At 37.6% G+C, this 14,225-nt stretch overlaps 1 long non-coding RNA gene across 1 annotated transcript; it reads right to left on the bottom strand.

Moving 5' to 3' along the window:
• Window positions 1-5,828: 5,828 nt before the first annotated feature.
• On the bottom strand, window positions 5,829-13,577 carry LOC111521708. Its single transcript, XR_002725037.1, has 3 exons — window positions 13,129-13,577; window positions 11,393-11,542; window positions 5,829-5,898 (listed from the first exon to the last, which is right to left on the bottom strand). It is a non-coding gene; the product is annotated as an uncharacterized LOC111521708 (long non-coding RNA).
• Window positions 13,578-14,225: the final 648 nt, after the last annotated feature.

Raw genomic sequence — 14,225 nt, forward strand, 5'->3', positions numbered from 1 at the left:
AAATAAGACAGTTAACTGTAACAGCTAAAACTATAAAACTCTCAGAAGACAACATTGGTATAAATCTTTGTGACTGCATTTTGCAGTGTTTTCTCAGCCATGACTCCAAAGGAAAAACGGATTGAATGGACTTCAAAATTGAAAACTGCTGTGCCTGAGAAGACAGTATCAAGAAGTGAAAACGCAAGACACTGAGTAGAAGAAAATACTTGAAAAGTGTGTATCTGATAAGGGACTTATATATATAGGATATATAAAGAATGCTTACAATTCATAAATAACAAGATAACCCAATTTTTAAAATGGGCAAAGATTTTGAATAGATATATCTGCAAAGAAGATATAAAGATGGATAACAAGCACATTAATAGATGCTTAATGTAATTAGTCATTAGGAAAATGTAAATCAAAACCACATGTGGTATCACTTCACACCACAGGATGAAATCTTTGTTCAATAAAAAAGAGAAAATAAGTGTTAGGAAAAATGCAAAGAAATTAAAACTCTTATCCAATGCTGCTGGGAAGGTAAAGTGGTAGTGGTGTGGCCACTTTGGAAAACAAACTGGCAGCTCCTCAAAAGGTTAAGCATGAAGTTACCATATGACCCAGAAATTCCAGTCGTTAAGTATATACTCCAGAAAAACAAAAACATATGCAAGCACAAAAACTCATACACAAATGTTTACAGCAGCATTATTAATAAGAGTCAAAAAGTAGAAAGAACCCAAAGGTCCATCACCTGATTAATGGATACATAAAATGTTTGATGTATCCATACAATTGAATATTACTCAGCAATAAGAAGAAATTAAGTATTGATACTGATAGAAGCAGCAGACAGCAAAATGCCTAGGCAGATACAGAACGGTCCCCAGAGAATCTCCAACCAGCCCCACAAGTGTTTACATCAAATATTATGTGCAGGTAAGGGAACCTGGACTTGTCCTGCCTGGACATGCCAGCAGCAGACTGGAGGCCCACGTGCACTGGGGGTTGGGGTGGAGTCACCAGGAATTCATGCCTTATGCAGGGGAGGAGCCTGGCCGCTTCAGCTCATGTGCTCCTAGTATTCAATTGTGAGGTGGAAATCTATTTGCAGGACCCCTCTCTTTGCTGAGAGCTTTCCTTTCACTTAATAAATTCTGTCCTCCTCACCCTTCAATGAGTCTGTGTGCTTAATTTTTCCTGGTCATGAAAGAAGAACCCAGATTTAGCTGAACTAAGGAGCAAAAACCCTGCATCAATACCTACTACAGCACAGATGCAGCATGAAAAATTATGCTAAGTGAAATAAGCCAATCACTGTAGACCACTTGCTTTTGATTTCAGAGGCGTATAGGCAAATCTATACAAAGAAGGTGGGTGGTTCCCTAGGGCTGAGGGAGGAAGGGAAAACTAGTGAAGATGGCTAAATGATGTGGGGTTTGCTTTTAGGGTGATGAAAATGTTCTAAAATTGATTGTAATGATGACTGCATAACTCTCTGAAAAAAAGAAAGTCAATGAATTGTATATTTTAAATGAGTGAATTGCATGGTGTGTTCATTATTTCTCAGTAAATCTGTTACCCCCTATGCCAAATTAATTTGGTACTAGTGATTTTGGTATTAGTGATCTGGAGACAAGTGCTGCTTGGTTTCAGATCACTAGCCAGAGGTCAAGGCCTAAGAGAATCAACAGCATGTCCTTTTTATAGAAAAAAAAAGATTTCTATTTTAAAAACTATCCTTTTCGTTAACATCAGGTCTGTTAAATTAAAGAAAAATCTTTCTTGCACTGCTTAAAGTGCCGAGAAATTTATATTGAGGAATAAGACCTTGTTTCCTTTGGTCCCAATTTCTATCTAAAGGGTCTGGGAATCACATGCTTCAAACTATAAAATCTCATCAGGTGGGTTTTATTAACTCTTATAATGTGGCTTACTTTCCAACCTGATTCTGGTACAGCATTACAGAGAGAAGAAGGTGAAAAAAATCAAAATATTTTACCCCCAAATATATTTTTTGACATATTTTGAAATGGCTGCCGCAGGGCCAAGAGATTGAAATGGCCGTACAAAGCCGTCTTCTGTGGGGGAAATCGCATCTGTAAGAAGTCTTCATTAACGTAGCCCAATCTCTTCCCTTCTAGATCTTCCCAGATCTAGAGAAGATTAACTAAGAGCCTGATGCATTTAAAGTCTGGAAAGACATATTTACTCTCTATATTCTCTGAGGGCTGCCAGCATAAGGCTTCATCTATATAACAAGAACCGTGGCCTCCGTAACCACCTTATCTTAATTAAGGCCTCCCTTTCTACCTATTTCCAGTTTTAGACAACAGCTTAACTTTCTTTACCAATTGTCACCTAAAGAATCCCCAAAACCCACCTATGACTTGTTAGCCCCTCCTTTTTGATGTCCCACTTTCAGGCGGAACCAATGTCTGCCTTCCTCATATTGATTTATGATTTTCCCTACACCTTCTGTTTGCTAGAAATGTACAAAACCAAACTGTAATCTGACTGTCTCATGAAACATTCTCCAGATCTCTTGAGACTGGGTAATCCAGAGCCACAGTCACCATACTGGCTCAGAATAAACATCCTTAAACATATTTTGGCAGAATTTGAGTTTTCTCATCAATAATATTTCCCCAAATTATGTGATTTTTAATCCCAAAGCTGATTTAAAATTACACTATGTTAGAATATAAATTATTCTATTATAAAGATACATGCATTTGTATGTTCATTGCAGCACTATTCACAATAGCAAAGACATGGAATCAACCCAGATGTCCATCAGTGATAGACAGGATAAAGAAAATGCGGTACATATACACCATGGAATACTATGGAGCCATACAAATGAATGAGATCATGCTCTTTGCAGGGACATGGACGAACTCGAAACTGTTATCCTCAGCAAACTAACGCAGGAACAAAAAACCAAACACTGCATCTTCTCACTTACAAGTGGGAACTGATGAGAACACATGTACTCGGGCAGGGGAACAACAAACACTGGGGCCTGTTGGGACCAGGAGGGAGAGCATCAAGATCAATAGCTAATGCCTGCGGGGCTTAATACCTAGGTGATGGATTGATAGGTGCAGCAAACCATCATGGCACACGTTTACCTATGTAACAAACCTGCATGTCTCGCACATGATATCTAGACCTTAAGATAAAATAATAATAATAATAATAATAATAATAATAATAATTATTATTATTATTATTTTTTAGACAGAGTCTCGCTCTGTCGCCCAGGCTGGAGTGCAGTGGCCGGATCTCAGCTCACTGCAAGCTCCGCCTCCCGGGTTCACGCCATTCTCCTGCCTCAGCCTCCCGAGTAGCTGGGACTACAGGCGCCGCCACCTTGCCCGGCTAGTTTTTTTGTATTTTTTAGTAGAGACGGGGTTTCACGGTGTTAGCCAGGATGGTCTTGATCTCCTGACCTCATGATCCGCCTGTCTCGGCCTCCCAAAGTGCTGGGATTACAGGCTTGAGCCTCCCAAAGTGCTGGGATTACAGGCTTGAGCCACCGCGCCCGGCCAATTATTATTTTTTAAAAATTTACCTTCTGTTTTAGCTTCTTAATCAGAATATCCATTTTCAGTTGATCTGTTTTTAAGTCTCCATGGCAACTGAAGTCTTCATTTCCAAATACATTTAACATATTTATTGTCATTTCCAGGAGTTTCTTATATCTGCAGAAATGTACAGAATTAGTAAGTCAAGTATTTTTAAGAGTGAATACTTAATAATTGTTTAAACAGACATTATATTATGGTATATCAAAGAAGCACATCTATAAACTATGATCCTTTCAGTTTCAACTGAACATAGATTGAAAGCATTCTATATGAAATTATAATCTTAGATAAACTAATATGAAGAACAATTTTATGGCATATATGGCGGGTAAAATGATATTAGAACCGTACAGTTTTTTTTTTGTTTTTTTTTTTGAGATGGAATTTCACTCTTGTTGCCCAGGCTGAAGTGCAATGGCACGATCTCGGCTCACTGCAACCTCTGCCTCCTGGGTTCAAGTGATTCACCTGTCTCAGCCTCCCAAGTAGCTGGGATTACAGGCGTGCGCCACCACACCTGGTTAATTTTGTATTTTTAGTAGAGATGGGTTTTCACCATGTTGGTCAGGCTGGTCTCAAACTCCTGACCACAAATGATCTACCCACCTCGGCCTCCCAAAATGCTGGGATTACAGGCATGAGACACCACCTCTGGCCTAACCATACAGTTTTTTTTTTATTAAATAAACTATTCATATCCATTTTGGTATGCTAAGATAAAATAACCTATTACTAAATATAAGCCATAACCTAGAGATGAGTAACCAAGATACAAAAGTAAAACACATATATGTTTGAAAAAGACACAAAAATACACATTGATACCCACTGACCACAGTCTATAAGAAGAAAAAAAAGTACACACAAAAAGCTTCAAGGACATTATTCAATGTAGAAAAAGAGAAGAAAACATCTTTAATATCTGAATTGAAGAGAAAAAGAAAACAGGCAATTTTAGGAAAAAGGAAAGGTGGAGAGATATGTGTGGCAATTTAAAGACTTTGAAGAAGAGATCTAGAGATCTTTGTGACACAATGTCAACAAAATGAAAGAGATACAAAACCATGTAAAGAAAGTCAATGACAGAAAAATGTTGATTAGAATCAGAAAACCAACTTAAGTGCTCAGTAAATAAATAGAAAAGTAGCTGTGTTCAGGGCTTCAAAGACACATTCCATTTTTTAAAAAAATCTGTGACCAAAACATGAAAGCTCATTTTACTTTTTAAGTTGTATATATATTTACATATATAAAAATTTATTTCTGTAAAAGAGTTTAAGAACATGCATACTTCATGCATACAATGGAGGTACCCATGTAAAATGAGTAAATTTCCATGATATGTTTTATATCTAAAAGAAAAAGAAAGAAGCAGAAACAAAATACAAGCTGCGTATCAAGATACATGTTGATGTTAAAGAACGACATGAATAGGTCTTTAAAAAATTTGAATGCAGCAGAGAAGGATACTAAAAAAGGAAGAAAAGAGGATCAAAGACAGCAAAAATATCTTCAGAAATAAAAATTCAAACTAAATAATGAAGAGTGTACTTGACATTATATGTCCCAGGCTTTGTCATTATTGTTTTCAAAATCAAGTGCAGTGGCTCATGCCAACTTTGGGAGGCCAAGGCAGGAGGATAACGGACGGGGTCAGGAGTTGGAGACCAGCCTGACCAACATGGTGAAATCCCGTCTGTACTAAAAATACAAAAATTAGCCGGGCATGGTGGCGGGCGCCTGTAATCCCAGCTACTCAGGAGGCTGAGGCAGAAGAATCACTTGAACTCAGGAGGCGGAGGTTGCAGTGAGCCTAGATTGTGCCACTGCACTCCAGCCTGGGTGACAGAGCCAGACTCTGTCTCAATAAATAAATAAATAAATAAATAAATAAATAAATAAATAAATGTGATATTTTGGCATTCAAAAAAGTTTTCAGGTAGTGTTGTTTCTTTTTTCATATATTTTTTAATATAAATTTTTTCATCCCAACCTTGCCCCAGCAGCTCAGCTGACTCCCGCCCCCAAGATGCACATGCCTATAAAGTTGTGTTGTGAGTTTCTGAAATACATTTTAAAATAGAATTCATTTAATTATGAAAATGCAGACATAAAATGATTTTGCATCTAGGTTTTTGTCAAGTAAAATTAGAGTTAAATCAATTAATCAATGGTTAAAATGCTCTACAATATGAAAATCATACCCAGTTGCCTCTTCTTCTAATTCATGATTTTTCTTTCTTATTCGATCCACATTATACTCCAGTGATGACATTAACTCAAGAAGTTTTCTTAATTCTTCATTTTTTGGTTCAGGCTTGACAAAAAGAGTTTAAAATTATTTTTGTAAAATCTAGAGACCCTCTTTTATCTTAAAAATAATATTTCTCATAAGTTGATGAGAAATACGTATTTAGGCAGGTGTATAAAGAGCATTTTATAAACCTGATGCCCATAAGGGCAGATTTCAAAAATAGTCATTTTCTTAAAACAGCTAAAAATGATTCATACGTTCACCATTATCTTTTCTGAAATTTAAACTGCCAAAAATGTTTGTTAAAAATGAATTTTTACACATAAAATACTAAGGGTTAGTAAAAAAAAATAAGAGTAGTTATATTTAAATTTCAGTTTTTAAAGATGCTCTAGAAACATTGTCATTAATAGTTTAAGAAATTCCAAGTTAAATTACATCTTACTAACATGATTTTTAGAAAACTTTTATCTAGTTCCCATTACATTTTTGATCGTCATCTATCTTCAGGCTGAGCTAAATACTGTCATTCTCTGTAAGTATTCACTCATACGTGTCAGTTCTCCCCTTTCTGTTAATCATTTCTCCTTAAATAAAGTTTACTTTTTCTGTAATGAGCAAAAACGTAACTTTTGTTTACTTTTTGTGGCTTTTCTATGATCCTGTTTCTCCCCTTCCATTGGACTCTATGACACATGGCCTCATGCAGAAATCGATTTTTCACCACTTACTGTGTTTTTTATACTGAAATCTGTTATTTTAATAATTTCAACAAAAAAGTCCAAGGGTCACAAAGGACTTTATTCTGCTTTACTCTGCAGCAACTGCGAACAGTGACCAAATGCTCCCTCTGCTCCTCTGATCTTACTTCATTTCTAAATGCAGCAACCTGTTGTTCAGTCCTATCCCTTTCTATTCCTCTTTTTATTTAATTTAATTAATTAATTAATTTATTAATTATTTTGAGACTGACTCTTGCTCGGTTACCAGGCTGGAGTGCAGTGGCGCAATCTCCGCTCACTGCAACTTCCGCCTCCCGGGTTCAAGCTATTCTCCTGCCTCAGACTCCCACATAGCTGGAATTACAGGCACCCGCCACCACACCTGGCTAATTTTTTGTATTTTTAGTAGAGATGGGGTTTCACTATGTTGGCCAGCCTGGTCTTGGACTCCTGACCTCATGATCTGCCCACTTCGGCCTCCCAAAGTGCTCGGATTACAGGCATGAGCCACCACGCCTGCTGCTATTCCTCTTTTTAAACTCTCTCAGAACTCCTAAAATCTCAAAACTTTAACCCAGATTCCCTAATAATACATTTCTAGCTCTGACCTTTTTACTGAGGCCTTTTCCTTCTAGTACGCCTATTATAGACAATATTCTCAACCACATGCTCATACATTGCTACTTAGTGCAGATTACTTTTGTAGATAGTGAATCTTGTCTATTTTATGTTGATTCTTATTGATGTTACTTTGAGTATAGTATTATTTTCTAATTTTTTTTTTTTTTTTTTTTTTTTTTTTTTTTTTTTGAGACGGAGTCTTGCTCTGTTGCCCAGGCTGGAGTGCAGTGGCCGGATCTCAGCTCACTGCAAGCTCCGCCTCCCGGGTTTTAGGCCATTCTCCTGCCTCAGCCTCCGGAGTAGCTGGGACTACAGGCGCCCGCCACCTCGCCCGGCTAGTTTTTTGTACTTTTTAGTAGAGATGGGGTTTCACCGTGTTAGCCAGGATGGTCTCGATCTCCTGACCTCGTGATCCACCTGTCTCGGCCTCCCAAAGTGCTGGGATTACAGGCTTGAGCCACCGCGCCCGGCCTATTTTCTAATCTTGAAGGGAGACTGCCTCACCCTTAGGATAGTGACCAGTATTCTTTCTTTCTTCTTTTTTGGACCAGTATACTTTTTCCCTTTTTTTCTTTTTTTGAGATGGAGTCACACTCTGTCATCCAGGCTTGAGGGCAGTGGTGCCACCTCGGCTCACTGCAACTTCCACCTCCTGCCTTCAAGTGATTCTCCTGCCTCAGCCTCCCAAGTAGCTGGGACTACAGTTGCACGCCACCATGCCCAGCTAATTTTTGTATTTTTAGTAGAGACAGGGTTTTGCCATGTTGGTCAGGCTGTTCTTGAACTTCTGACCTCAGGTAATCCACCAACCTCAGCCTCCCAGTGTTGGGATTACAGGCATGAGCCATGGTGCCCAGCCCTTTTTTTCTTTTATAATGAAAACTTTCCCATGAGAATCAGATTATCAATTGTTTGCCTTTCTTTTAAAGAATTTCCATTTCCATAGAGATGTGGCATGATGAAAGTCTTGTTCTAAAGTTCCTTTAGGGGGGACACTCAACTATATCACTAGGAAGCTCCAGTCAAGTAGAGATCTCCCTGCTTCCCAACTGAGATTCTTCATCTCAAAATGATGTCCACCAAATGTCTTAATCAGGTAGTCTCTTGGAAATAAGAACCTTCTGGAGAAGTTAGAGGCTATTGATTAGATGGTTTAATGCTATCCCTTATTAAATGTTTTACTCCCAAGGCAGACATCAAAGTGGCTAAAATAATTCTATGCCCGATGTCTAACTCAATTCTATGGGAATCTATACGAAACTTTCTATTTATGAGACAGAGTCTCGCTCTGTTACCCAGGCTGGAGTGCAGTGGCTTGATCACCGCTCACTGCAGCCTTGATATTCTGAGCTCGAGCAGCCCTCCTACCACAGCCTCCCAATGTAGCTGGGATTACAGGCATGCACCACCATCCCTCAGTTAACTGTTATTTTATTTTATTTTATTTTTGAGACAGGGTCTCACTTATATTGCTCTGGCTGGTCTTAAATTCCTGGGCTCAAGCACTGTTCTTGCCTCAGCCTCCCAAAGTACTAGAATTACTGGCATAAGCCACCTCACCCAACCATGGAATGGTCTGAGAGGCAGCATCTGCACGAAGCCAGAAGGTCTGGGTCTAAATCCCAGCTCTACCAGATACTAGCTGTGTGACCTTGAGCAAATTAACTTTCTAGGTCTCTGGTTCTTTATCTATGAAATGGAGAGAATAATACCATCTACTTCACTGGGATGTTGGGAAGATTAAACCAGGGACCAACATGAAACACATGGTGCATAGTGAGATACAGATAACATTTGCTAGTAGCTACATTTGCTATTGCTACAGATAACATTTGCTATTAGCATGATAATTTTTACTGTCTTTTATATCTTGACAATTGTATGTGTTAGGCAGGTGGCATTCCAATGGGAGTGGTCTCCTAGAGCTGCACTGAATCATTCTTCACACCACTGAAAGTGGCAGCAAATGGGGAGCGTATAATTTATAGCTTACTTTTCTCTCTCTATGATTCAGTGGGCAACAGTCATGTATGTACTACAATGTAAACAGCAACTCCTGGATAGAGTAGTACATAACCCACATGACCAGCAGACAGGCTGAGCCACAGAGCTGAAAACTCTGGATTTACTGGTAAATCAAGGCTTCTGAATCAATCCCCTCCCAGCCGCTGTTGCTGTGTCACTGCTTTTACGAGTACTCTGCTGAGCGCTCGGATTAAGAGGCCGTGCTATCCTTCATCAGATAAGCTGCAGCCAGAACTCTTCAGCTGACAAACTGGCAACCATCCAGAAATACAGTTTTGGCTACATAGTGAAGGAAGGCAAATTTAGATTCTTTTTTCATACTGAGAAAAGCATGAGCATTTGATTGAACAATTCTCCTCCATTAGGCTAATTGGTTTTAATTTCATATTTAATTGCTAAAAATACAGTTAGAATAAGAGATTTACTGTGTCAATGTCTCAAGGAAGAAATCATTGGTATGGTATAAAGTATTTTGTTCTATGCTAAGAGCTGCCAAGCTAAAATATTTTCAATTTATACAAGGATAGGTGACATGCATGTCAGATATTATTTTCCCTTTAAGCAAATTTATGATGAGACAAAACTATCTTCCACTAAAAATAAAAGTCATGTAAAAATTAAGGGCTAAGTTGTTCTGTAGATGGGCAACGAGTGCTGAGACGTAAGGTCAGTGAGAGTCAGAACAGTCAGAGAAAGCTTCATGAAGAGGAAATTGCCTGCCAGGTCTGAATGAATGAGGCTAGATGAGCAGGAACTGAGAAGGCAGGAAAGACAGCTTGGGTAAAACTGGTGCTGACGGTGAAACCTCGTCTATACTAAATATTACAAAAAATTAGCCTGGTGTGGTGGCGGTGCCTGTAGTCCCAGCTACTCAGGAGGCTGAGGCAGGAGAATGGCGTGAACCCGGGAGGTGGAGCTTGCAGTGAGCCAAGATCGTGCCACTGCACTCCAGCCTGGGTGACAGAGTGAGATTCCGTCTCAAAAAAAAAAAAAAAAGTGCTGAAATCCGCCCAATTAACTCTGAGGATAGAGTCCAATGGCAGGGAAATAAAAATATACATCCACACAATAACCTGTAAATGAATGTTCACAGCAGCTGTTTTCATAATAGCCAGAAAGTGGAAACAACCTAAAGGTCCATCAGCTGACGAATGAATGGAAAACTGGTGTAGTCGTGAAATAGACTATTATTAGACAGTAAGAGGGAAGAAACTACTGATATGTGCTACAACATGGATAAAATTCTGAAAAGATCCTGCTAAGTGAAAGAGCCAGTCAGAAAGGACTTCATATTGTATGACTCTGTGTACATAAAATATGCAGACCATGCAAATCTAGGGAGACAAAAGGGGACGGTGGTTGCCTACAACTGGGGTAGGTGGAGAGACATGGAGAGGGGCTGCAGTCATGGCTAAGAGATGTGGGGCTGCTTTTCAGAGTGGTGAAAATGTTCTAGCACTGAATGTGGAACGCTGTGAATATACTAACAGACACTGAGTTGTACTTTTTAGATGGCTGAACTGCCTGACATGTGAATTCCCTCTCAGTGAAACTGTTTGTAAAATCCCATGGTAGGATCAAGATAATTTTCTCAGCTCTCTATTTTGGATGTACATACTCTATCAGATCTGAATATTTCTATGCAATTACAGTATGTTTTAAATGAAGATGAAGGCAATACTTAACTTTTCAAATAGTTTGTAAATTAACCTAAAATGTGTGCATTTCAAAGAACAGTATGGTGGCCTTTCTGTACAAGTTAGCCTAGTATCCATGAAATGAATAGGCACAGCTTCTGTATCCATTCACAAAAGTGAAGAAATAAGACAACTTTCTGGAACATTCCATTACACATTCTCCTCTGACTTGCCTCACCAAGGCAATAAGGAAATTATCTAAAAATTCTGTTTAACAGAAAATAAGTCAATTTTCTGTGAGGAATGATATATCATTCTCAACTTTCCCAAGAGTAAATACTGTAAGAGAAAAAGTATGCAATTATTTTTCAAAATGGCAGAATAAAAGCCAGAGCTGAAGAAATAGGTATATTATGAAGATAATAAAATGGTATTAATTAATTCTAATGAAAATACAAAATCAAGCTGTCCACTGAAATAAGTATTCTAAAACACTTTATATTATTCAACCAGCTACAGAGTAGCTGTCTGCATGTTAAATTCCATACATACTTGACTTCCTACTTGAAATAATTTCTCCTTTGAAGCCCGTGTCTCATCCAAATTAATGTGACAATGTGATGTACCTTCCAGTGGAGACTCTGATACAGGAAATTTTTTAAGGTGATTGGCCAGTTCTTCTTGAAGTTGTCTCACAAACACCTGATAAAATATTTTCGTTACTAATTTTATAAAGTGCCTTATTATTATGTTAATAATATTTAACTCTAGCATACATACTTTGAAAATTATTACCACACACACAGATTCACTTTCGTTTCCTCACATGTACACATTCTTCTTTATTACTGAATTCAGTGAGGGACACACTAGGTGTTATCTTCCTGCCAAATCATTATTCCCTTTCATGACAAATGGATTCAGCCTGCTATTCATTCATCTTAGACCCTCAACTCAACCTGAGTTCCTCACATATTCAGTCGCCTGTTGAAATCCTTCCAACAGATTCCGATCTCAAAATAAAAGTAAAATTCCAACGGCCTTCAAGGCCCTAGGTAACATAACCTCTACCTCCCTCCCTGACCTCAGCTCCTACAACTCTGTCCCGTACTCACTTCATTCCCACCCTCCGTGAACTCTGCCACCCCTCATTAGTCTGAAAATGGGGAATTCAGTATCAAACTCATAAATCACAGACAGCTACAAGTATCTTTGTACCAGACAAAGTTATATCCAAATGATAGTCATTGAGACTTAAAATGTAAATTATGAGCTAATTATTAATATTCCAAGTAAATTATAAATATCTATCAGTGGTAACATTAGATCAAATAATTTTTGCTAAAATTTACTACATTTATTCCAAATTGTGATTTTATAACAAGTAGATGTCTTTAAAATATTAAGTTGTCAGAAAAATACATAATGTGAGACTGACATATTTTCAGACTTAAGTCACATTGGTATGAATCAAAACAAAGTTGTACCAACTAAAATACATAAAAGCACCACTGAAGGAAAACCATCACAAGACACAGTAACACACTTCAGTTCATCTGGGAAATCTAGAATTAAATGTCAAAGCGGTTCACTTAATTGAATCTTAATTTCAAAATACTCATTTCATGTACAAGCATTTCCATTTACCTGCTTCATTATGGTCTTAAAATGTGGCAACATAAAGACATTGAATTTATTATTTCAGCAGTATAAGACTACATAACTTATCAACAATCCTCTGTATCTACTGAAATTTCATAGGTGACATAATGTCTTTACTCAAAGGAAAGCACCTGTCAGCTCTACCTTTTATTTCCTGGAAACAAAGTATGTTTCCAAGCTGATACAGTAAACACATTTTTTTGTTGTTTTTTTCATTAAAACAGCTTTGTTGAAATACGATTTCTAGTAAAACAGATTTGTTGAAATATGATTTATAGAACTTATCTGTTTTGACATACAGTTCAGAGATATTTAGTAAATTTACTGTGTCGTGCAACCATCTCTACAATCCAACTTTAGAGCATTTTCATCACTCCAGGACAATCCCTCATGCCCATTAGCAGTCACCACCCATTTCCAGCCCCAGCCCTACACAAACATTAATCTTCTTTCTGTCCCTCTACATGTATTTCCTGGATGATTGATGTAAAGGGAATTATACAGTATGGTAAACACATTTCCATCCATTTATTTTTATATTGAACTAGGTTCAACTTATAGCCAGAATGAAATGTTTAAATTTTCTTTCCAGAAGGTTAATAATACTTATCTTTCTTCACACTTACTTCTCCTTCTGCTTCTTCTTTTTCATACTGAAACAGTTTTTCTTTTAAATAATTATATTCACTCATTAATTTCTTCGTTTTTTCTTCTAGAAGACCTTCCTTTCCGCTCTCAAGACAGTCTCCTTGAATATTAATGACTATCTCTTTATTATTGCCTTCCTTATGAGCATCCTCTAGTTGTTCAAGCAAGAGATTTTCGAATTCTTGTTGACATATTCTCTCCTCTAAAGAGTTCTGCTTCCTGATGGATTGACTCTCTTTAGCTTCCTCATTTGGATGCATCTGCTCCATTTCCTTTATTCAATGCTGTGTTTGCCTTAGGTCCATCTGTACACTTTCTAAAGCCAATGACTTTTCCCTGAGAGCATCTCTTGTCTCATGGAGCTTACCTTTTAAGGTACTGAACTTCGCCCGAGCTTTAGAGAGTTGTTCAGTAAGAAACTCATTCTTACCTGTTAGTTGAGAAATATTAGAACTCATTTTTTCATGTACAGAAACATTATCTGCTCTCCATAAAACTAGTTCTAGGTCTTTTGTTTCCACCATTTCATTGTACTCATTTATAGCAGTGGCCAGGCTAGAATGGAGGGATTCAACTTCAGCTTCTAGATTTTCCTTGTTGTGTTTTTCCTTCTCCAGTTTTGAATTCAGCCTTGCATTCTCAGCTTTCAGATCATTAAGCTGTTGAGAATACTGGGCCATTGTTTTTGTTATCATTTCCTCATTGAGTCTTACACTCTTTTCAAAGTTAGTATTTATTTCTGCAATACTTTTAATTTCCTGAATATATTCCTTTTCCTTTTTGAGGTTGTCATTTTTTATTGCGTATAATTCCTGTTTGAGCATGGCAATGTCCCTCTTCAACATATTATTTCCATATATCACATCCTTCTTTTTTCCATAACTTTGAGAATCCTAAATAAAACAAAAGAACTTTTTAGCTAGCACTCAATAAAATAACATATCATGCTTATTTCTCAAGTGAAAGAACCACCTGCACATTCATGCAATTAAAAGTTGCTGTAAATGAATATCCAACTGGAGAAAAAATTGAAGCAAAACCTTGAACTTAGAGAGCATATATTTCAAAAAGTTCA

The sequence above is a fragment of the Piliocolobus tephrosceles genome, chromosome 14 (assembly GCF_002776525.5).
Source record: "Piliocolobus tephrosceles isolate RC106 chromosome 14, ASM277652v3, whole genome shotgun sequence".
Taxonomy (NCBI): Eukaryota; Metazoa; Chordata; class Mammalia; order Primates; family Cercopithecidae; genus Piliocolobus; species Piliocolobus tephrosceles.